This window comes from Canis lupus, chromosome 1 (assembly GCF_048164855.1).
Source record: "Canis lupus baileyi chromosome 1, mCanLup2.hap1, whole genome shotgun sequence".
In the NCBI taxonomy this organism is placed as follows: Eukaryota; Metazoa; Chordata; class Mammalia; order Carnivora; family Canidae; genus Canis; species Canis lupus.
The window spans coordinates 121,760,839-121,785,273 of NC_132838.1; the positions used below are offsets into that span (position 1 = coordinate 121,760,839).

Here is a 24,435-nt window from a genome sequence, read left to right on the forward strand (position 1 = left end):
GCCCCTCATAAGTCAGACTCGCTGGGCCTCGGAGCCCACGGCTGAGCCCCATGTTCCTGGGGGACGGGGGGGTGCACAGGCCTGGCTGGGGTGCAGTGTCATCCACGCCGCACACCACAGGCGGGCCCACCTCCCGCGCCTCCGCCGGGCCTCCCGAGTAAGGGGCGGTTTCCTGCCGACGGTCAAGCCCGCGTGCAAAGTCCATGCAGGCAGCAAGGGGCGCCTTAGGCTGGCTAGCTGGGGGTGCAAGTGCCTAACTGGGGCGCGTAAAGATGGGACGGAAGGCTGAGCGCTGGCCAAAAAAATCCATTTTCGGGAAAAGGCCTTCCCCAAAGCACGCCCTCCTACCTTACGTCTGCTTTTGGGGTGTTGGGCACAGGCCCCCACCCCCAGAGCTGCTCAGGGCAGGAGGCGGTGGCACCTCGCAGGGCCCCGCTCCACCACCGCCCAGCTTGGTGACCTTGGGCAAGTGACTCCGTCCTCTGGGTCTGAGCCCCTACTCAGGGCTGCGGTGGAAATGAACTTGGGCAAAGGCAAGCGAGGTGCTTCCGGGCACCGCTAGTCCCCGGGCAGGCCCGCCGCGGCCGCTGGAGCTGAACTCGGTGTCACTTCCCTACGTGACCCCCCTTGGCATCCTGGCTGCACCCCTGCAGTGACCACCGCCGCCCGTGCTTCCCCGTACCCAGACCCCAGCAGGCCTACCCGCCGTGACCCCCGCCGCCTCCCCTCAAACCCACTCCCTTTGCTGGTCCTCACCCCCAAACCCCTCCAGGCTTCACCTTTTCCAGCTCTGAGGCCCTCCTGGCGGTGAGGACAAGCCCCAGCCCCAACCTCCTTCCCTTTCATTGAAACAAAAATCAACTCAACGGAAAGGTCCTGGACCGTTTCTTTAATTGAGAGTCCCGGCCCGCCCAGGGTGGCAGGGGCTCCGCGGAGAAGCCGTAAGCCAGGAGTCCATCTCGCCCGATGGGGTCGGGGGGCCCATCCCGGGGGGACTCGGGACCCCGTGACTACAGTACGCCGCACGGTACCAGGGCGGGTTCGCTTTCCCCGTCGTGCTGGCCTGGAGGACGCTCCCCACGCAGGGAGCATTTAATAGGGAGACCCACGACCCCCTAACAAAGGAGCAGCGATGACGCCTTCACCCCATCTTCCCACAATGTCTCTGTGTGGACGCCAGTCGGGAGAACATACAAACCTCAAAAGGACCGGTGTTGGGGGAAAAAAAATAGAAGCAAGCCTCAGTATCTCAGATCACGGTGGTAGGACGTCACAAAGTGCACGGCAGCGGCCGAGGGCGCTGGGGATCCGCCAGACTCCAGCCCATGCCCGTGTCCCTCCGGCCCCTGGCGCGGTGCTGCTCCCAGAGCAGAGGGGACTGAGGCAGGGGCAACGCCGGGGATGCTCGGGGGGAGGAACAGGGCATGGGCCTGGGGGACACAGGACGGGATCCATGCAGAGGGGCCCAGGACCCTGGCGCCACGTCACAGGGAGCCACGCCGCCCCAACGCAGCGCGTGTCACCACGACACCCGAACGTGGTCCAGGTCGGGCAATGACAGGCTCAGGGAGCCCTGCTGATGCCTTTTTTTTGTTTATATATTTTGAGAGAGAGGAGAGGATCTGAAGCAGGCCCCGTGCCCGGTGCAGAGCCCAATGCGGGGCCTTGATCCCAGGACCCCGAGATCATGACCCGGGCTGAGACCCAGAGTCTGACGCCCCCGGGGACTCAGCCACCGAGGTGCCCCCGCCCTGCAGAGTCGGCACCCACGGCCAGCTCCACTTCCGAGCCGAGAAGGCGGGACCCGGATCAGATCACAGCGGGGCAAGCTCTTTGCTCAAGGGCGCATCAAGGTCAGACACCGGGCTGAAGTCAGACTCCGGAGGTCCTGGGTCCGGGCCGCGGACATGCGCGTGGAGGGCGTGGCCACGGCAGCAGGCTGACGCCAAAGAGCCCCCGCGGCCTGCTCAGCACCGCCAGGACTCCCGCCACATCTGGGGACCCCCCCGGGCTGCGGCTGGACCCACCCCTGGGCCGATGCCGGAGGTCTCCTCGGGACCTCCCTCCTTCACGCCTCGCCCTGGTGCCGGCCACGTCAAGTCTCTCGGGGACCCCCCCACTCCGCCCCCCACCCCCAGGGTGGTCAAGGACGTGAGCCCACGGGGCAGGCGGCCAGCCAGGTGGCAGAGGCCAAGGAAACTCTGGTGGCACCAGCAAGGCCCCAGTTTCAGGGGCGCGGGCCTCCCTGGGGCGGGGGGGTAGGGGCAGGCAACCAGCAGGGGGGCAGCCGAGACGTGCAGCCAGCGGAAGTGCTGCAGGGAAACGTGGGTGCCCAGCCCGGGGCGCCCCGTAAGAGCCCCTCACGTGCTCCTGGGTGGGCCCGGCTGTGCCAACCGCTGTCCAGGAATGGGGGGCGTCAGATGGGGAGGCCCCGCCGCCTCCAGGGACAGGCCCCTCAGAAGTGGCTGAGCAGGGTGCAGAGTCTACGGAGACGGATGCACGGGGTGGAGACACGGGTCAGGAGGGCCAGAGCCGCGCCCACCACCACCAAGGAGGCCCGTCTGTGGGGGGGGCGGGGGATGCCAGGCGCGGACCACAGACACTCGGCACTTTCTCAGGGACCACTGGCTGCAAAAAGAACTCGGCCTCTAGGGGCCCCTGGAGGGTGGGCCACAGGCGGGAGGCCAGGGTGTCCATCCCCAGCCCCCAGGGCGGGGCGGCGGTCGCAGGGGCCACACCCCCGTGGAGACGTACACACCCACACGCACTCACTGGAGACACACGCTCGCCACTGGCCCGGACACATACGTACAAACCTCAAGCACACATGCCACACAGGTGCACGGGCACACTCGGACGCGCTCCCGTGCCCACACACAGGTGTGCACACACGGACGCACAGGTGCGAGGCGAGCACTCATGAGCACGTCCATGCTGACACTCGTGTACACCCATGTCCCCTTCCTCGCACGCACACACTTTGCCACCTGCACACGTTAGAGGCACATGCGCAGCCATCTGCAGGTACGCGGGGGCCCAGGCCCCAGGGCTCCCCACGGCCCCCGGCAGGCGCAGAGGGTGGGGGAGGACGCAGGCCGGGGCTGCACTGGAGCCCGAAGGTGGGTGTCGGGGTGGCCGGGGGGGGGGGTCCCTGGGGTTGCAGGCACCTGCAGCTGCAGCAGCGGCTCCGCTGGGGACGGTGCTGCCCGCTGACCCCGTTTGCCCCCCGGGTCGGGTGCAGGGCAGCGCACAAAGCCCCCCGGGGCCGGGAGCAGTGCACGCCCAGCGGCCCGCACCGCCCTCCCGCACCGCCCTCCCGCACCACCGCTTCCCTCCTTCCAGAAGCTGCGAGGCCCGCGGCTCCTCCACGCACCGGGCCGGCTGCCCGCGTGCACCTCCCGCGCCCGGCACCGCGTGGGGGGCCTCGCCGCTCCCCCGCCTGCCTCCCCCGGCAGGGCAGCCTCTCTCCCTCTGCAAGACCCGGGACAGAAGCAGCCCGAGGAGTTGCAGGAGGGGGAAAATTAGCAAACAGTTTGTTGTGCTTTCCTTGGGTTTGTTTTCTTGCCAAAAAAATTACCCCCTTTGTCTTTGCGCAAAAGAGGCAACGCGGGCACCTTCTGCCGGGCGCCGGGATGGTGTGCCAAGGCGCCTTTCTCGAGGGCGGCTTCTGTTCCCTTTCTAGCCTCACCAGATATATTTTTAACATAAAAAACACTATATTTAATTGGTTATGGATCTCTGTTCTCTTAGCACTACTGGATATCACAGAAAAACACATTAGTACAGAGCAATTAGTGTGATGGCAGTAAACAACTAAGGCACTATTAAGCTGTGGGTGATTAAATAGTATTACTTTTTATTTTTTATGGTGCTAGGCTAAAAGATGGAAGAGATCGAAAAAATATATATTCCATTAATATTAATATAAAATATAAATAACAGGTGTCTTGCGCTTCTTCTAAAGGTACAATTTATACCCAGCACTTCAATCTATAGAGAGCTGCTCCTTTTTTTTTCTTTAATAATAATAATAATAATAATAATAATAATAATAAAGAGCTCTTTCTTTACATACTCTGGGGCAGTATTTCTTATCTTCAAGGCACCCGGATATTTAGGCAGAAATATTATTTAATTGGAGTTACAGAGTCAGACGAAATAATGCCCATACCTCTATCACCATAAAAAAAAATAAAATAAAATGAAGCTTCCTTCCCATTGAAATATACTCCATCGTTTCTATCTTTTCAAAGAGCAAATCGGGCATTATGTGATAAATTGAGTGCAGGCCGGGCAAACAGGCAGGCGGTGGGTGGGCGGCCGGGCCGGGCTGTACCTTGCTTGGGGCCCAGCCTCGCCCAGAGCCCTCGGCAGCTCGGCCGCTCTCCCTCCGCGTGTGTAGATCATCCTCCGGCTCTGGCACATCTTTTCCTCTCGGCATCTGATTAAGTTAACAATGTGCTGCTATTTGCATGCAGATTTGCCGGGGCTTTCTCTCCAGCTGCTCCCGGAGACTTGGTCTTTCTCTGCGTTGTGATAGCACAGCAGTCCCTAAATGCAATCTTTGTCAGACCCAGGTGTGCTCTCATTGAGGACGCCTTCGTTCCAAGCAATTTTTCTTTCTGTAGCATTTATAAGGCTCTATTATAGTATAGCCACATCTGGAGGAAAATTCTCCTATTAATTATATACTTTTACCACCAGGAAGACAAATTCTAAAAGATACCAACATTTTTGTTGTTGTTGTTCTTATCTCTTTGACAGCCTGCATTTTATTTTATTTTGTTTTGTTTTTTTTTCCAGGCATTTCAATATTTAAAGAGCCATTAACCAAAGGGGGAGGGTGAGTTTCTAGGAAAAGAGAAACAACAGACCTAAAATCTTAATGTCAGCCCTGCTTTACCTCACCCAGGCAAGTCTGGGGAAAGACGCCACGAGGCCGGGCGTGGGGCTCAGGATGGGGACCAGAAAGTGGGAAAGAGTTCTGTTCTGCTGGAATTAAAAAAAAAAAAAAAAAAGCAAGTGCTATTAACCTATAACCTCTTCTGCTCCCAGGTGGACACTTGCTCACGTCACCAAACGCCAAACAATTTCATTCTTCCACAGTCCAAAAGTAGAACCAAACTGGATCAGCACGGTGACCCAGATGCTGTGTGGGGTTTTTTTTTTGGGGGGAGGGCAGTGGGTGAGGGCTGGGGGGTTATGTTTCAATCAGATTTAAGGCAGATTAAAGTAAAAATCTGGAGCTAAGTATTCATTCTCATTTTTCAGAAAGAGAGACAAGAAGCTTTGCCCAAAGAATCTGAAAGTTACTTTAGAGACAAGTGGGGTGTTTCTGATTCGGTTATTTTTGTTTGGTTTGGTTGCTTGATAAAAATCGCTTTGTCGTTACAGTCTGATCAGAGGCAGGGCGGGGGCTGATGGGTAGAAGCAAGCTGAACCGTAGGAAAAGTTTTAACGACTAGATGATCCTTATCTGAATTTAGACTACATTTGAAAGGACTAGGAAATGTAATTTTTCATTCCAAAATTATTTTGCAAAGGGCTATGCACTGAGTGAACAAGGGTACACCTGTGAGTGTGTGCGTCCTACGCTGGGAGATACACAGACACACACACAACAAAGAAAGCGAAATTACTTTGAGAACAGGGAAATCGACGTGCAACCACTTTCGCTTTTCAAGCCCAAGTCCATCAGGTAAAAAAAACCCAAGCAGGTTTTGGCCACTCGGTCCAGATCCTATGGTGACAACACCAACCGTCCTGTCCTCCTGTCTCCAAAGCTGCCACCAGGGCTGGTCCCCGCAGCCCCAAGCCTTGTGCAAGCAGCGAGGTCACAGAGAGGGGGCCCCCGGAGTCCCACCCTTGGGGGCCAGAGTTCCTGCTCCCAGCCACAGCTGCCTCTGCTCCCCCGTACTAATCCGTCCCCCTCAAATGACCAGTCAGAAAGGCCTTGCAAATGGGAGGCCACCTTCCCATCGAGCTTCAGCCTCAGTATCTTCAGCTCTGAAATGGGAAGCAGCAGCCCTACCCCGAGCGGGTACTACGTGCTCGAAGGATCGCGATCGGGATACAGGTGATAAACAACGGAGAGTTCGCTGAGGTGGTCTCCTCTTATGAGTTAGCTGCCCCCCCCCCCAGGGAAACGAGCAGCAGATTCTGACCCACGACACTTAATCTGTGCATCTAAAAAAATATACATATACGTGTACATGGACATGCTAAAAAATATGTACATTTTTCAAACCAACGCTGCAAGGAGGAATAACTGAGGTTTCAATCTGACCCTTCTGGGGCCACGTGCCTTTCAAATGCTCCTGCTTGCTGGCATCCCAGCATCCCCCCCCACCCCGTCCCCCGCCCCCAGATCCCCCCCTCCTGCAAACACAGAGCAGGGAGACAGATGCGGTGATACTGGATTACATCACTGGATAGCATGTGGCATTGAGGGGAGGAAAAAAATAAGAAAAGACAAATGACATTTTGCTGCTATAGTGTGCTATTTCAGTGGTGATGGCTTGACTTTTGGCCCAAACGCATATGCCAATGGCAAGGCTAACTCCAGGGACTCACAAAAAAGAATGTGTGTTCACAGCTGTACTGTACACCAATACAGATTACATGTTTTCAGTGTTGCGGCCACAACAGAATGCTAATTAACATACTGGAGTGATGAGAGCGGCTGCAAGGGCCTTATTGTTCCATTATTTCATGAAGCCCAGCTGCCTTTGTTTATGTCACTTATCCTCTCGTGCCACAGGTTTTTACTCCAAAAATACTATCCCAATACAACGTTAATATTTAAAAAACAAAGAGGTGGCAGATTGTCATTTCTGTGTCAGTCTCAAACTGCAGAACTGTTAAGCTGTTCTGGTTCGGTATTTAGAAATAATTTAACAGCCATATTCAGACACGGCCTGCATTCTAACATAATGGCTGAATACTTGAACCAAGCAAATGCATAACTATCCTGACATCACTTATGAGATTTAGATTGGTCAGTTAATGGAAGTCTTTACCAGAATCAATACCATAACAGCTTCTTGAAATGAACGTGATTTTTTACACGGAGTGCTGCGAACAATAACTACAGAAATATACTACCTTTGTGCCCGGCACAAAGGAACGAAGATGCAAAATTAAGCAGCAATTACATTTTTGCGAACTAATATTACGGTTGATTATTAAAAACAAACACTTTCAAAAATAGGTGCTTATCATTAAATAATTGGAGAGCATTAATACCCCTCCCCGCACCTGATTCATCATTTTTTTACACTTTTTAATAGCTGTTTCACCTACTGGCTACTTTATCAGGCTGCTATTAAGTATTGATATCGATGATTGATGTAATAATGATTAAATAAAAAGCCTGTATTGAGAGCCTGGTTTGGTGTTTTGTTTTTTTTGTTTTGTTTTGTTTTTGAAAAAAAATTTTTTTTTTTTCCAGAATATCCTCATTCAAAAGGATACTGTCTGCTGGCTAGTTTCTCTCTCTCTCTCTTTTTTTTTTCTCCTTTTGCCTGGATTGTGCATAAAAGTGACATTCTATAAAATACAGGTTTCCTCAAATAGTGTTCCACCAGCAATCTATACATACTACAGTAATTTGCAATCACGGTCAGGGAAAGCTTTTGGCTCAAGCCCAAAATGTTTATGGTGCATTGCTTCCCCAAAGAACAAAAACACCCTGGGGTTTTATTTCAGATTTCCCTAAATGCGCCTTTATTGACACCAGGTACAATAGTTGGGGAAATACGTAATACCCCAGCCCAGACGCCATTCAACCAGAGTCATAAATTAAGTTAGAAAAGGTCTCCCCTAAAAAGTATAGCACTCCACTAATCAAAGCCACACTGTCGCTCAAGAACACGAAATCTTCCCAACAGCCAATTGAGTGAACAAGCCATAGTTGCTTTTTAACGAGTTTAACTGGTAATCTCAGATAAATGGAGAACTGCTTGAAGTGTCTGTCTTCTCTAAGGCAGTAATGAGAGGATTTAGAGTGTTCTGCGTCCCAAACTGCGTATAACTGAGAGAATGCCACAGGTGTGTCACTGTCTACGACAGAGTGCTTCCTCAGCTATGGCCATCCCCCACTGTGGACACAACATAGATTTTTTTTAATTGGATCCAGGAGCTAGCTAAATTATCCAACTGCTCTGTGCTTAAGCCCCCAGCTAGCTTATATACCAATAATAATAAACTTTCCATAATAGCAGCTCAGCCTATTACTGGTTTTTTTTTTTCCTTTCTCTTAACCTAAAAGTGGAAGCACTTTATTCTGATTACAGCCACCAAAGAAACTCCTGAATTGGTTTCCTTAAAAAAAAAAAAGAAAAGAAAAAGAAAAAAAAAAGAAAAAGAAAAAAATTGCTCAAGAATTACAGGAGGGATCCAGGTAAATCATATTCAATTATGTCCACGCCTATTTTCATCGGAAAACCTGCTTATCTTACGGTATCGTGAAAAAAATAACATCATAACCCACCCCTTTGTAATTTGTGGGCGAATGTTCCCCCTTCCCTCATCATGTTTACTAACCAGGTCAAGGCAACAGCCCGTCCTAACTGCACCCCGAGACCATGAGAGCAGCGTGAGGGGCTATGCGATGACGGTGGGTCAGGCTCAACCTGCATCAGCTTCAGCTGGCTCCTCTCCCCTTAACGCGTTCACGTTCGGCTTCCGAAAATAAAGCACGAGCCCTGTGCTGCCTTTGTGAGCATCAGAAAAGTGTTAAATTTATAAATAAGAGATCAAAATCCTTTAGCGGGCGGAAATAATATCTTCAAACTAAATACACGGTTCCACCATTTGGACATATTTTTAACAATCCCACTTAAACTTTGCGAAAACTCTATTGAAAATTTAACCTTGTGCTCTTGAAGCTGAAACTGATAAAACTTAATAGCAACGAGGCACTGAAACACTAATAAACTCATTATAGATCACATAAATGGGATGTCTGCGTGGCTGCCAGACAGCACACATAAGCAGCTTCAGCTGCAGAAGGCCAAGGCGAGCAAGGTGGTACGGCTGTCTGCGCGGACAGTTGGAGGGAGACGGTGGGGTAACACTTCACAAGAAGTTTGCTAAATTTACTTGCTTTGGCAGTTCATTTAGAAATTTCAGGCGCTAATTATAGGTGGATGCAGACACGCGGGTACGGAGGCCTCAGGGCCACAGCGGGGCTGCTCTTCCAGAAAGGATTCTGGGTCCCCGGAACTCCCCCCGGCCCGACCACCTGCACCTTGAGCAGCTCCCTCCTTGGACCCCACCCCCCCCCAGCAGGATCTGGGGGGTCAGCCCCAAGAACTGGGGCGCACCAGAGCCTCCCGGGGCCTACTTGCCAAATCCCAACACACGCGTTCACGTGGAGGTTTAAGGGAAACACCCCCGAGTTGTCAACTTGCAAACATCGACCCGAGTTCCGTGCGAAAATTCGCATCCCTGACTTCCCTGGAGCAATGCACACGCCTCGTGACGCAGCCCACGCTCCCACGGACAGCCCGCGGAGCCCGCGTCCATCCCCGGCCGGGGCCCAGCTCGCCTGTGGGTGGGGACGCTCCTGCCCCTGCAGCCCAGGCCTGTGCCCTTTGGGGCAAAGGGAGAACACGGTCAAGGGAGCTGGAGGTGAGCAGCAAGAGCAGGACTTCCCGCCCCAGGCCGCCCCCACCACGCTCCACCGAGACAGGCCACGAAGCCCGCTGCACCCCACGCGCGCGGCCCTCTTTGCGGGGGGGCGGGGGGGGTGCAGTTAGGAGGTACCGCCGCTCCCCGTCCCAGCCGGGAGAAGCTGTCAACCCTGGAGGCACGCATGTAGGAGGAGGCTGACACAGAGGTCCGGGGGCACGTGTGGGATCACACACCCGGGGCCAAGGCCCGTGGTGGAGGACTTCGCCAACCCTGGAGAGCCACTCAGCCTGGGCAGACACCACGGCGCAGCCGGGACGGGAGGGACGAGAAGGAAGGACCGGGACAAAGGGAGGAGCAAGCGGAGGACGGGGCAGGACGTGGCGGGGCCAGGGTCGGGGGGCACTCATCCCTGGTCTGTTCTAGACTCCGGCCACCTGGCGCCTGGCTGGTCCCGCACCGCGGGCCCTTCCTGGGTCTGGTTAAGAATGAGCTGTGTGGGCAACACCCCAGAGCTCCTGACTCAAATACGCATTAAAGGCGCCAATCCACGAACCTGACAGAGAAAGCAGATGGGCTGCCCCACGTTCCCACCCCCACGCGTCCCGGGCCTTGCCTCGCATGGGGCCATAGGAGCCTGAATTGCGAGTCTGGTGGGTGCGTTTCTAGCGAGACACGTTCCAAGTCCATCCACCTCGATGATGTTCTTTTAGACCATCAATAAATATGGCTTCAGTAGTCAGATGATATTTAATTAGCATTAAACTCTTTTATTTCATGTAAGTTAGAGCCCTGCCTGAGACACTTCATTTGGAAAGTAACCTGGCACTCAAGATTAAAATGAAATATTAGCATGTCAGCGGTAGCCTCTTCGTGGTGTGCTCCCCATCCGCCCTCCAACCCTGCAGGGGAGCAACAGGGCACTGCTTCTGGATTGCCTCCACACAAGGGATTTGACACAGGGGCTTCTCCGAGGTGAGGAAGAAGGGAAGAAGTGGAAAAGGGGCTGTAGCCCCTAGGAAGTGAGAAATGGAAAAACTCATCTTTGTTAAAGTTGGAATTAAATTCTCTACCTTCTGTCTGAATTTTCTCCCTACACCTGACCCACCAAGACCACCCCTGCCTCTAAGCCTCTGTCCAGCAGCTGCCCCCTCCTCACAGGCTCTAAGTTGGCTCTTTAGAGGTCCATGTCCCCTCCCCGGAGGGACCTCCCTGACCTCTCTCTCTCAGCTAGGCCTGCTGTCTTTGCCTCAGATCCCCGTTTTTATACTCTGCATGGCATGTGTCCCTACAGATCGTTTTCCAGTTTCTTCTATTTGTTTACTTGTTGATTGCTTGCCTCCTCCAACGAGAGTGACTGCTACACAAAAGCAGAGACTTTGTTTTGTTTTCTGCTATACTCCCAGGGCCTAAGACAGCGCCTGGCTCATCAAGCAGGAAAAAGGAAGGAGGGAGGGAGGAGAATTAGTAGATGATAGATTAGTTCATAGATACATGGACAAATGATAGCTTCATAGACACAGTTGATGGAGAAATAGAAAGGGATGGGGGACTGGGTGGATGAATAGATAGGAAATAGGTGATGGAGAGATAGATGGATAGAAGTAGAAGATGGACAGGTAGATGGATAGAAGATAAAAGATGGATGGATAGGTGAATGGATGGGTGGGTGGGTGGATGGATGGATGGAAGGATAGATGGATGGATGGATGAATGGATGAACAGATGGGTGGAGGGACGGATGGGTGGGTGGGTGGATGGATGGATGGACAGATGGGTGGACGGGTGGGTGGATGAATGGGTGGATGGATGGATGGATGGATGGATGGACAGATGGGTGGATGGGTGGGTGGATGGATGGATGGACGGATGAGCGGATGGATGAGTGGATGGATAGACAGATGGGTGAATGGGTGGGTGGATGGATGGATGGATGAGTGCATGGATGGATGGATGAGTGGATGGATGGATGAGTGCATGGATGGATGGATGAGTGGATGGATGGACAGATGGGTAGATGGATAGATGAATGAGTGGATGGATGGACAGATGGGTGGGTGGGTGGATGGATGGGTGGATGGATGGGTGGATGGATGGACAGATGGGTGGATGGGTGGGTGGGTGGATGGATGGATAAATGAGTGGATGGATGGACGGGTGGGTGGATGGATAGATGAATGAATGGATGGGGATGGATGGATGAGTGGATGGATGGATGAGTGGATTGATGGACAGATGGGTGGATGGTGGGTGGATGGGTGGGTGGATGGACAGATGGGTGGGTGGATGGGTGATGGATGGATGGATGGAAGAGTGGATGGACAGATGGATGGATAGATGAGTGGATGGATGGACAGATGGGTGGGTGGGTGGATGGATGGGTGGATGGATGGACAGATGGGTGGATGGGTGGGTGGATGGATGGACAGATGGGTGGATGGGTGGGTGGATGGATGGATAAATGAGTGGATGGATGGACGGGTGGGTGGATGGATGGATGAATGAATGGATGGGGATGGATGGATGAGTGGATGGATGGACAGATGGTTGGATGGGTGGATGGATGGACGGATGAGTGGATGGATGGACAGATGGATGGATGGATGAGTGGATGGACAGTTGGGTGGATGGGTGGGTAGATGGATGGACAGATGAGTGGATGGATGGATGGATGGATGGATGGATGGATGGACAGATGGGTAGATGGGTGGATGGATAAGTGGATGGATGAACAGATAGGTGGATGGACAGATAGAATGACAATCAGCCAGCTCACTTTGGCTGACACTGAAGAGCATGGTGCCTACTCTCAAAAACCTTGCGGTCTGGTAGGGAAAAGTCAGAAAGCACGGCCCAGCAACCACTGACGGCATCAGTTATGCCCAGAGCAGCACATGGTTAAATGACAACCAGGGATCTTGAGGGCAGGACATGAGATCACACAGTGATTCCCAAAGGCTTGCGCACAGACCACTCAGACACACAAGATGATTTTAGGAAATACATGGAAAAAATCCTTTAAAAAAAAAATGAACACTTACATAATTATTTCAGTATTTGCTATGAAAAATACATAACTGGCACATCAAACCAGGGATTTCATAGACAGTATTATTTAGAACAAATCTAAATATAACATCTAAGTAAAAGAAGTGTGTCCTTTAAAAACAAAAGATTAAGTCTACATTAAGTACTCGATATGGTAAAAATTAAAAAAGTGGCGCCTGGGTGGCTCCATCAGTTGAGCGTCTGACTCTTGATTTCAGCTCAGGCCATGATCTCACCGTCCTGGGATGGATCCCTGCATCAGGCTCTGCGCTCAGCAGGGAGTCGGCTTGTCCCTCTCCCTCTGCTCCTCCCCCGCCCCTCCGCTTGTGCTCACTCTTTCTTTCTCTCAAATAAGTAAATAAATAAAATCTTTTTTAAAAACCAAAGAACTGTCTGAATGATGAAAGTGTGTGGCCAAGACTCAAGGGGTCGTTCTCTGCATAAACTCTGCCCCCCCACTGCCTCGGAAGGGCCTGGAAGGTCTCATCCACAGGTGGCCTTGCTCTGCTGGCTCTGGTCCCCAGCTGGGCTGTCAGAGGCCGCTGTGTCTCCGTAGCCCCTCCGCGGGGCCGTGGAGGTGGCAAGGACATGTCCACGTGCCCCAGGCCCTCCTCCCTGGCCACGCATTCCCTCCCCACCCCACCAAAGCTGCATGGGAAGCAGGGAGTGCTCCAAGGACAAGACCCACGGGTGGCCCTGCCTCTTCCAGGAGGGGCCCCAGCAGCCCTCGCAAATCCCTCCCTTTTGAAAGGCGAGGACAAAGAAATAGAGGGAGGAAGAGACAAGGGAGAGAGAGAGAGAGAGAGAGAGAGAGACATCGGGAGAAGCAATGCTGGCTGAAGTCCTTATCAGGAAGAAAAATTTTTAAATGCATGAACTCTATTTATACCCCGAATAAACAAGATCATTACGTGCTCGTTTCATAAGTTGTGCCTCGATTCCAAGATCACCAGTGGTCACAAATGTTTGGGTTTCACATAAGCATGTTTAAAAGCCATGGGTCTTGACCCTCTGACCAGGAAGCTAAGCTGGGCCAACACTTTCACACTGTGATCAAGGCACAAGGCAGAGAGCTGAACAAACTAACATTTTACTCTTGAAATCGAAGTATAAGCAGCAGAGCTGATGAACCCGCCAACGGCCCGGGGCTCACGCCCGCTCTGGACGCGGGCACAGACCCCTGGCCCCCGGGGGTGCACCTTGGGTCCACGTGTGCAAAGAGCAGGTATAACCCCGATGAATGTGGGTGTGGGGCTCTTAGAAAGCAATCCTCTCTCGATTATTATTATTACCGTGGCTGCTTTTAAAAGGGCCAGCTCGCGGGGGACGGTTCACGGCCCTGGCCTGTGGACCGTGGCAAGCCGGGTCCAGTCAGGACACCCCAAACCTAGGCCGTCTCTGTGCTCCCCTGTCGTTCTGAGGTCACCGCCGGTCCCAGCCAAGAGAAGGATACCAGGCATGCTGCCGCGGGCCGGCCCCCCGCCCCAGGTCAGCACCCAGCCTCCGGCCCCAGCAGCTCCTCCCCGCAGCACCCCTCACGCCAACCTGTACCCGAAATTCCAGCACTCGGGAGCAGCCCCGTCCCCCGTGACCCGAGCCTCCCCTGGAACCTCCCCTCCCCAGAACAGGGCGCAGCACCCCCGCCACACGTACCCCAGCTGCAAAGGCGGCTGGCACAAACTCCTGCCCTCCGCCAGCGGCTCCCCTCCTGCCTTCCCCTCACCTCTATTTATGAAAATCTTCTGGGGCCCCAAGGCCCAGCCCCGGCACCAGCTCCCCCTGCGCCCTCCCTGGGCCACCCCGGGCGTCCCACTCCCCCTTCCTAAAGGGGCATCAGCGTGGAGCCCATGTGCGCCGGGGATGTGCTCCTTTCTCGGTGGGTCAACGTCCCCTTCGCATCGCCCCCTCTCCCTGTTTCATCTCGGAGGCGGCCCTGGTCACGTTCTCACTGTGGCTCTTCGGCTGCCTGTGTCTGCGCCCCTCGCGCTCCGGAGGGCGGCAGTCCGGGTGCCCGGGCTCTGCACATTTCCCTTGGCGCAAACTACACTGAAGGGTGATGTGCCCTACGCCCCTGCAGGCGGATCCTGGTCGGCTCGGGGTCTGCGAGCCCTGGGGACGGTCGTTGGGGCCACGCTGATGGGCAACCCTGGTTAGGCCACCTCCTGGGGAAGCAGGACCCTTGAGGGCCGTCCAGGCTCACGTCCCAACTGAACATGCCGTTCCCCAGGTGAACTCCATGGAAAATCTGGATTATGGGGGACGGGACGCACAATACTACACGCGCGTCCTCCAGCTGCCAACCCAGAGCTCCCCGGGAATAGGCGGGGGCCCTTGCCGCACAAGATCCAGAGCAAAGTCTTCCGCTGAAGTCAGCTCTCCGACTCTAGGACCGTGACTGGTCGTGGCCCAACTGGCCACCGTGAGGGGGAGTAAGAGCATAAATTGGCCTTGGCCTGGAGGCTACGCCAGAACCTTCTTTCAAATCCTGTTTCGACTGTCCTAAAAGCAGAAGGGCAGGTGGCCCTGGGCCTCCGTCTGTGTTCTCCTTCATGGCCCTGGATCCGGGGAGCCCAACGTCGCGGAGGCGAGGCAGAGATGAGACGGTCCCGACCGCGAGAATCGCGTCGCTGCCAACCTCTCCGGACGCCTGTGTCGCGCACACGCACACGCACACACGCCAGGGAAGGCCCAGGATGGAAGCAAGGTCAAGATACTTTCCTCTTCCTCTTTCTCTCCCACCTGGCCCGTTACCGTACCCCGTAAAGACCACCTGGGTCAGCGGAAGAGACAAGCCATCCTGTCCTTATCTAACAGGCCGCGCACCATCGTCTACGCGGCTGTTTCCTACATCACGTTAAAGGACGGCGCCCACTTTACTTCCTGGGGCGCAGGACGTAATCTCCCTTTTTTATTTTAACCTGCATCCCCGAAACACAAAGACGAGAGTCTCAAAACACACGCGCAGCGCTGCAAAGCCATCAGGAGAGGGGCGCTCGTGGCTTTCTCGCCCCTTACAGAAGAGGGGTGACGGGAGGCCTGGGACCGTGGAGAGGAGAGGCATCTCCACTCAGTTCACCCTCGGTGCCCGCGGACGGAGGGAGAACCGGGGCTCTGGAAGGGTCGTTGGGCTTGGTGACGGACACTCCCCAGGGAAAGAGTCGTCCCGGAAGGAGCTGGGACAAGTCGCACACGGCTGGCCCGCGCAGGCCCTTGGCCCACGAGGCCTGGACCCGGAGCAGCGGAACAGCAGGGAAGCAGCTAGAATGTCTGCCGTGGGCAGCGGATCCAGCCCCAACTGCAGTCCCTCTGCTTCTCTGGCAGCCGAGCCCGGAGCTCCCCGCAGAGAGGCCTCCCAGGGAGCCAGCCTGTGTTGCCCGGCCCCCAGCAGACGGTCTCTACCAGAGGACGCTTGGAAGCGGGTTCTCGTCTCCCTCTGCCCCTAGGAAAGCGCCTGGCTCATCCCGAGGACTGGCACGCCTCTGCTCCAGGCACAGCTGCAGCCGGAGGTGTCACAGGAGGTGTCCCAGGGGCACTCGGCCCACGGCTCTGCAAGCGCAGGGCCCTGACAGCGACAGCTCACACGCTGGGGACGAGCGTGGGTCACGGGGCCACCTGGCCCCGGGGCAGCAGGAGGGGGATCCCTTTTTTAACTGAGATGCGCCCCAGGTCCCTCCTCCCGCGTTTCTGCGGGCACCCACCGCCGCTGCTTGGGGCGGACGCACATCCAGGCCAGGCCAGCCGCACAGGGGAGGCGCCGTGGGTCCATGCGCCTCTCTCCTCAGCTCCGTGGTGTCTATTTGCAAAGCTGACCTAATGCACGGCCTCGCAGCTCTCAACCTCTGAAGGGCCAAAGGGGACACAGGAGCCTTTGTCTGGGGGCAAACAAAGGCAGAGTCATGGCGGAGTGGCCCCTGGAGTGACGTGGGACGCCCGCCCCGCCCGGGGGACGCCGGCCCCGCGAGGCAGATGCCGGGGCACATGCCGAGGGACGTGGCACACGGAAACGCCCAGCCTGCCTGGTCCCCGCTCGTGGGAAGGCCCCACTCGGGCCCAGGACGTGCGGCCTTTCCCCGCGGCCAGCTCACACAGGGGGAGCATCTCCGAGAAGAAGGATCACACGCTCGTTGCGACACCTGGATGGAAGCTGGGCACTCAGACTCCTCCAGGCCTCGGCCCTGACTCCCTCACCTGCGCGGAGCCCCCGGAAGGTCCTTCAGGTACAACCTGGTTGCAAAGCAGAAAGAGCCGTGAGTCGCCCCGCAAACCAGCCCAGCGCCCTTAAAGGGAAAGAATGTGACACGAAGCTTTTGTTTCCAGAAATGAAAGAAAGAAAGCCAGATGGAAAGAGAGAAAGGAGGAAGAGGAGAGGAGAGGAGAGAAGCAGCAGCCCCAGCAGCCCCACCAGTCCCAAAAGCCCCAGTGGCCCCAGAAGCCCCACCAGTCCCAGCAACCCCAATGGCCCCAGTGGCCCCAGCAGCCTCACCAGCCCCAGCAGCCTCAATGGCCCCAGCAGCCCCAATAGCCCCAACAGCTCTGGCAGCCCCAGCAGCCCCAGTAACCCCAGCAGCCCCAATAGCCCCAGTGGCCCCAGCAGCCCCAATAACCCCAGCAGCCCCAATAGCCCCAGTGGCCCCAGCAGCCCCAATAACCCCAGCAGCCCCAATGGCCCCAGCAGCCCCAGCAGCCTCAATAGCCCCAGCAGCCCCAGTAGCCCCAGCAGCCCGAGCAGCCCCAGCAGCACAACTGCGTGGAGGGAGAAACCAGCACCCAGACGCAGGGGAGTCTGGCTCGGGCTGGTGCCGGGTGGCAAGAAGGGTTAAATTTATGTTCCATTACAAGTCCCCTTTTTTTTTTTGGTTTCATCTTCTCAGTAAAACACATAACTTAAAATGAAATCAAATATTAAAAATGACAGACTCTATAAGTGCTGTGAGTAACTCCAGGTCACGGAGGGAGGGAAGAGCCGGCGAGTTGTCAGGCACTATCTGTCAGAGAGAATTAGAAACAATCAACAGACACTGAAGGGGAAGGTGATTGTTATTAGGCAGCGGGGCTGGGATCGGGCTGCCCAGATGTGGTCGTGCATATCAAGGACAGGAAGCAGCAGTTTAATTCAGGAAGCCCTGGCGAACAGGGCAGCCGAGAGGAGAAAAGTCCTTTGTCGCTAATAAGCTGGAAGTTACTTTGATAACAGCAGGGTTAGACTCGAGAATAAAACACATTTCTTTCACTACCACACACCATTAATATCACAGAAATGTGGGCGGAAGAGCCGCCGGGTCCGCGCTCGGGATTAGCCGCTGGCCTGCCTTGCCCTGAGGCCAGAGAGGCCAGGGAGGCCAGGGAGGTTGGGGAGGCTGGGGTGAGGCCCCACCTGGCCTGCAGCCTCCTCCATCTGACCCCTAGCCTCCCCCCGCCGACAGCCAGCCCCCTACCTGGTCCCCAGCCTCCCCCTCTTGGTCCCTAGCCTCCTCCATCTGACCCCCAGCCTCCACTACCTGGCCCCCAGCCTCCCCTACCTGACCCCCAGCTTCCCCCATCTGACCCCCAGCCTCCTTCACCTGGTCTCAGCCTCCTCCATCTGACCCCTAGCCTCCCCTCCCCGACAGCCAGCCCCCTACCTGGTCCCCAGCCTCCCCCTCTTGGTCCCTAGCCTCCTCCATCTGACCCCCAGCCTCCACTACCTGGCCCCCAGCCTCCCCTACCTGACCCCCAGCTTCCCCCATCTGACCCCCAGCCTCCTTCACCTGGTCTCAGCCTCCTCCATCTGACCCCTAGCCTCCCCCACCTGACACCTAGCCTCCCCTACCTGGTCCCCAGCCTCCCCCACCTGGTCCCAGCCTCCCCTACCTGACCCGAAGCCTCCTCCATCTGACCCCTATCCTCCCCCACCTGACCCCAGCCTCCCCCACCTGATCCCAGCCTCCTCCATCTGACCCCTAGCCTCCCCCACCTGACACCTAGCCTCCCCTACCTGGTCCCCAGCCTCCCCTACCTGACCCAAAGCCTCCTCCATCTGACCCCTATCCTCCCCCACCTGACCCCAGCCTCCCCCACCTGATCCCAGCCTCCTCCATCTGACCCCTAGCCTCCCCCACCTGACCTGCAGCCTCCCCCACCTGACCTGCAGCCTCCCCAACCTGGTCCTCCAGCCTCCCACACCTGGCCCACAGCCTCCTCCATCTGACCCCTAGCCTTCTACCTGATCCCAGCCTCCTCCATCTGACCCCTAGCCTCCCACCTGATCCCAGCCTCCTCCATCTGATCCCTAGCCTCCCACCTGACCCCAGCCTCCCCTACATGGTCCCAGCTTCCTCTATCTGACCCTTAGCCTCCCCCATCTGACCCCTAGCCTCCCCCACCTGACCTGCAGCCTCCCCTACCTGACCTGCAGCCTCCCCCACCTGACCTGCAGCCTCCCCCACCTGGTCCCCCAGCCTCCCACACCTGGCCCCAGCCTACCCAACCTGACCCCAGCCTCCCCCACCTGGTCCCGGCCTCCCCCACCTGACCGGCAGCCTCTGCTCCTTCAGGGGCCAGGCTCCCCTGACCACGTCGGGCCCGGCGGCCGCCCTCCAGAAATGTCGTCTGACCGAAAAAGAATAAAGATAGTATTTCATTATTTGCCAGTGTCAGGCCCTCCCGTCTCTGTGGCCTGTGGGGAAGGTGCGAGCCCGGTAAACAGCCTCCATATAATGAAGTCCATGTATGCAGCAACGAAAAACAATTTTATATGCAGACAAGGCCCGATTTCATAAGAAATTACTTATGCAGGCGTTCTGCAATTATCCTGTGATACTTTCAGGCAACAGTCTGACAGCAGTTGTGCAAACAATAAAGGGATTACAGAAATAAAAACAAATAATATTACACACACACAAACCCCATGTTGCATGTGGACGGGATGAAGGGAGCCGGGCAGGGGCCAACAGGAAGTGAGGCCGGACCCGCCCCCGCTCCCCCTCGCGCACCCCAGGGAGGCTGGGCGCCCGGCGCCCTGACAGGAGCCTGGCGGCTGGGTGGGGGTCCGCGCCCTCTCCGCAGACCCGCTCGCCTCCCGGCGAGGACACGGGGCACATCTGCGGGAGGGACAGGCGACGGGTGGCTGAGCGGCCTGCCCGCCAGCTGGCCTCCCAGGGCAGGAAGCACCTTGTCCTTCCCCTCATGCCAGGGCCGACGCCGGCCACCCGCGGCCAGCTGCAGCCCGGCGCTCCCAGCAAGCGGGTGCGGGTCAGGACTGCCCCTCCGCAAACACAGGGGAGCAGAGGCGGGGCAGCGGGCTCACACAGACCCATCAAGGCTCAGCAGGCCGGGGCCTTGCACCCCAACAGTGAGGAGGAAGGGAGCGGGGTCCTACCACCGCTCCCCCCGGGGGGCAGGAATCGACCTCGCCCATCACCGCGTCCCCGTATCAGATGCAGTGGGCACCCCATAGCTCAGGGGTCGGCGGACGCGGATGGGATGCAGAGGCTGGCAGAGGGGCATCCCACCCCCCCACCCCCCGGCTGCTCCTCTGGGCCCAACGACCCCGCGCAGCCAGGAACCGCCCCCGTCCCCGCAGTAAGGGAGCACCAGAACCAAGACGGGACGGGGCCTGCGAGGGCCGGGTTCCCTGCACACCATGCCTGCCCCGAGCCTGGACTGTCCCGCGGGCAGCCTGGGGGGGCGGGGGCAGGCCACGCGTGCTTGCACCCACTGTGCTCAGAGCTGGGTGCAGGCCGCAGCTCCGCGCAGGCCGCAAGCCTGCAGACCCCGGCATTGGCTGAAAGGTTGTTAAAACTTACATTAGTTGTTCATATTAAAAAAAAAAAACTGGATTTTTTTTTTAAAAACTTTTCTTCCCTTAAAAAGTATGAAGACCCGGAAAGACGTCTGCGCAGACCCCCAGGTGGCTGCAATGACCAGAGCTGAGGCTCCACGCTCCCCAGCCCGCTCCGTCCACACCCGGGGTCGTGCATTCACCACCTAGACCCTGCCCTGGGGTTGGAGCGAGGCCCGTCCAGGACACAGAGGCCACGCCACGGCCTGCCTAGGGGTCCCCTAGGGATCCCCGGCCTCGGGAGCCCACTCGGGGGCACAGCCCCAGCCCTGCCCTGGCTGAGCTGCCGTCAGCACCTCCTGAGGCCTGAAGCCCTGAAATGGGCCCTATCAGAACACCTGAGGGGCAGCCCCGGCCCCCGTGCTGGTGTCAGGGCCCCACGGCGGTGCTGTGTCCCCAGCGTCGGCCGACGGCGCAGCCAGGCAGGCCTCGGGCTCGGCAAGCCCTGCCTCCCAGGACGTGTGGAAGCAGCGTGCAGGTGGTCCGCGTCCACACGGGCGTTCAAAGCCAAGGTGCCATCTGCCCTAACGGTTACAGGCTGCACGGGGGCCGGGTGCCGGGGGCCGGGCCACCCACCCTGGATGACCGCCGACCCCTGCCGGCCGCCGCAGGAGCCGCCACGCACACAGTACGGCCCGGGGCCACCCAGCCAAGGGGCCGCCCGTGTGCCCCAGGGGGGCCTGGGTCTCCGACTTGGGAAACTAAGGCAGATCAGATGGCAAAGTCTCCTGGCAGCCTGGGTTCGGGGTCCACGGCACGCCGGGGATGAGGCGAGGCCGTGACCCGACCCACCCCACCCCCCCGGGGTCAGCAGGATGCCGAGCTCAGGGCTCAGGACGCACAAGCGCAGCAGGTGCCCGCGAGCTCGGGTGGACCCAGCTCCCAAGCCAAAGGGAGCCCCCAGAGCCTTCCACCTGCGACCCCACCCGACCCACGGCTGAGGGGCACATGGAGCTCCAGGCGGCCCTGACGGCCGCTCCCCTTCCTGTACCCCGGGGCCTACGGTCCCGACTCCCCGCTGAGCACACGTCGCCCCGACACCCCCCAAGCGGCCAAGAGTGGGTTCACAGCCTTTATGGAATTCTGGCCCCACCCCCAGGGCCCCCTGCAAGGTGGGCTTCTCAAGGCCCCTCCTCCAGTTGCTGGCAACACGGGTGGCGCCCTCACCGCGGCCACCTACAGAGCCATGACGCCCCAGGCCCTCCCACCCGCCTGCCCTGCCCCCCGAGCTCACGGTGCTCTGGCCTCACTGGCCTATAATCTGTCCCCTGGACATGCCAAATTCTCCCCCAACCACAGGGCCTTTGCACTTGCTGTCCCTCTGCTGGGAATGCTCCTCCCGCAGACCCTCACCTGGCTGGTGCTCAGGGTCCGTCAGAGCTCTCGGTCCAAGGCACCTTCCTCGGGGGAACCATCCCAACCCGCACCCCGCTCAAGTACAGCACCCCCCCACACACCAGCAGAGCTTCCTCACGGCCCTTCCCGCTATCTGGCATCAGCTCAGCCTCGGTTGCCTTGTTCATGGCTTCCTGGTCCCACGACTCACACACCTAAGAGGCACAGAGCTTGTTTCCACACCTGGAAAATGGAACCAACAACAGCAGCCAGCTGCCGGGGACCCGGCGGCGGCGATCAAAATAATCCCGAGACACTTGGGGCCACCGTGTCAGCGGGAGGCAAGCCCTGTGGCCTCTGGGACCTACCACCCTCTGTGCGGCCTCCTGTCGGAGCCTCCGGAAATCCACGCCGCGGCGGGAGATGAAGTCATTTTGTGACGCGTGTGAGAGGTTCGGTCGCTGATGGGTCACCTCGGGCTTGTGTGGCCGCCCGTGTGTCCCAAAGCTGCGCTTGTGGAGCATCTCACACAACACTTGGAGCGTCGAGCGTCCGTGTCAAAGGACTGGGAGGGGATCGGGGTGGCCCCAGGCTCCTCGGGGAAGGAGCCCAGCAGGACCTCGGGGTCCCGTGTGCTGAGGCTGGAAGTCGGGAAGGAGGCGGCCCCGTCTCCAAGACCCGTCCTCCTTCCTGGTCTCCAGGGCCCAGAATTTCCTCTTGGGTATAAGGTTGCGCATCCTTCTTCCGGTTCACATGCAGGACCCTAAAGTCGCTGCCACACTTGCACTGCGCACGCAGGAAAGCCCCCCGCCTCCTCGCGGCCAACCCCAAGAACGTCGTCGTTCCTGCCCTTCCAGGAGGCCCAGGGCCTGCTCCCAAGGCAGAAACCCCGCTGAGGCTGGCGCGTGGCCTGTTCTCTACGGAGTCTGAGAAAGGCCCGGAAGGATGGCCGTGTCCACGCGTGCCAGCAGCCCGGGTCAGCGCGGCGGCTCCAGCTTGGCCCCCACGACCTGGTCATCACCGTCACTCCCAGGCCGGGCCGAGGGCAACGACGGCCGGCACCCTTGCAGCCTCTCCGCCCCCGCTCGAGAGGCGCGGGGCGCGGAACGCTCCAGAAGAAGCGGGTGCCCGGGCTCCCCGGGGCGGAGCAGCCCCGGCCGTGTCCCCAGCCTGAGGCCCTCGGCGGCGGCGCGCGGGGCTCTCGGGAACCGTGAGCATCCACGCGGCAGGATTCCTACCATCAATGTAGCAGCTAAATATTGTAAGACTCCTAACTCCCCCATCTGTGTTTTGCCTCCCAAGAGGGAAAATAGTCTTCACAGACATTCCCTTATCTGGCAGGCGGATTCCAAACCTTACTGGCAATCGCAGGCTTGTTTTCCCAACCAAACGGCTCTGGAACCAAAAATTGCTCTGCCTGTGATATGCTGGGGAGGGAACTAGCCAAACGGCTCAGTCTGCAGGCCCAGGGCCCGGGAGCCGTCGGCCCTGCACCCCCGCACCCCCGCACCCACCCACCCGGGGCTGGAGGGGACCCCGGGCCCCGCTGAGGTCCCCGCCTGACCGCAGCCACCACCTCTCAGCTCGGGGCACCCCCCTTCCCCGCGACGCTGACGGGAAACACTCTCCACGGTGTGAAATCAACACTTTCTAACTCAAATAAAGGGGGGAGGAAAAAAAAAAAAAAAAAACAGGGAAAACTTCCAACCCTGGTGCTGCACATGTTTTCTCCTACGAGACCACGCGAGGCAGGGGCCCCACCGCCGCCCGCGCCCGGCACCAAGCACGCCGCGGCACCCCACGTCCTCCCGGCCCGGCTCCTGGTCCCGCCCCGCACCTGTGCAACGGCTAATAAACCGGAGCGGATGGCAACGGGAGGAGCCTAATCGAGAGGGGCCTTTATCGACTGGCCTCGCCGTCTATCGGAGGTTCTCAACAGCCGAGATTTAAATGTTTCATTTTATTTTTAACTTTCACTTTTCCACATTTCAGCCGCGATGTCAGGCCGAGGAGGTATGGTTTTACTATCAGAAGGAATCATGGTGCGGAATAATTTATGACTTCAGCCCGGGCTTTCAGAAAAGCTATTTCAAATCTTCACTTTGATTTGGTTGTATCAAAACTGCTCAGAATAACAGCGGCCCTTTCTCGGAACCGGAATAGGTTAGCGGCACCTCAGGATTGCGAACGGAAGCCTCCGATTTATCCCAGAAGAAAACTTGAGAAGGGAATTAAGCCACGGAGGGGGAAGTCACCTTTTCTTACCCCCGCTCCCCGATTCCTTTGTCCCCCCCCCCTCCCTACCCATCCCCAGACACACCCAAACCACCAAGGAAGGCCGCCCCCCGCCCCGTGGGGAAAGGTCCCGCCAGGCCAGCCGCCAGCCACCGCCACCAGCAGCCGCCGCCTCTCACCCAGAGCCTCCGGACAGGTGGACCGTCCTGCCCAGGTGGCAGGTGATGGGCGAGGCTGGGAGGACCCCCCACCCCCACCCCCCGGGCCAGGAGGACAAAACCAAGGGCCCTTTGGTTGGGATCTGTGTTAGGCCGACTCCACAAGGCAGGAGGGAATGATGTGCGTCCAGGGCAAAGAGTTCTAAT

General features: G+C 57.7%; 1 protein-coding gene across 8 annotated transcripts in view; it reads right to left on the reverse strand.

The window, feature by feature from the left end:
* The window catches only part of ZNF536 (zinc finger protein 536), a 430,505-nt gene that overhangs the window by 291,094 nt on the left and 114,976 nt on the right, over window positions 1-24,435 (reverse strand). The window contains exon 3 of one of the 8 annotated variants that reach the window (XR_012010111.1): window positions 23,781-24,053. The exons of the other annotated variants lie outside the window; for them this stretch is intronic. The gene's annotated coding sequence lies outside the window, so the exon portion shown is untranslated. Of the gene's footprint in view, window positions 1-23,780; window positions 24,054-24,435 lie in introns of those variants that run through there. 8 annotated transcript variants of the gene reach the window in all.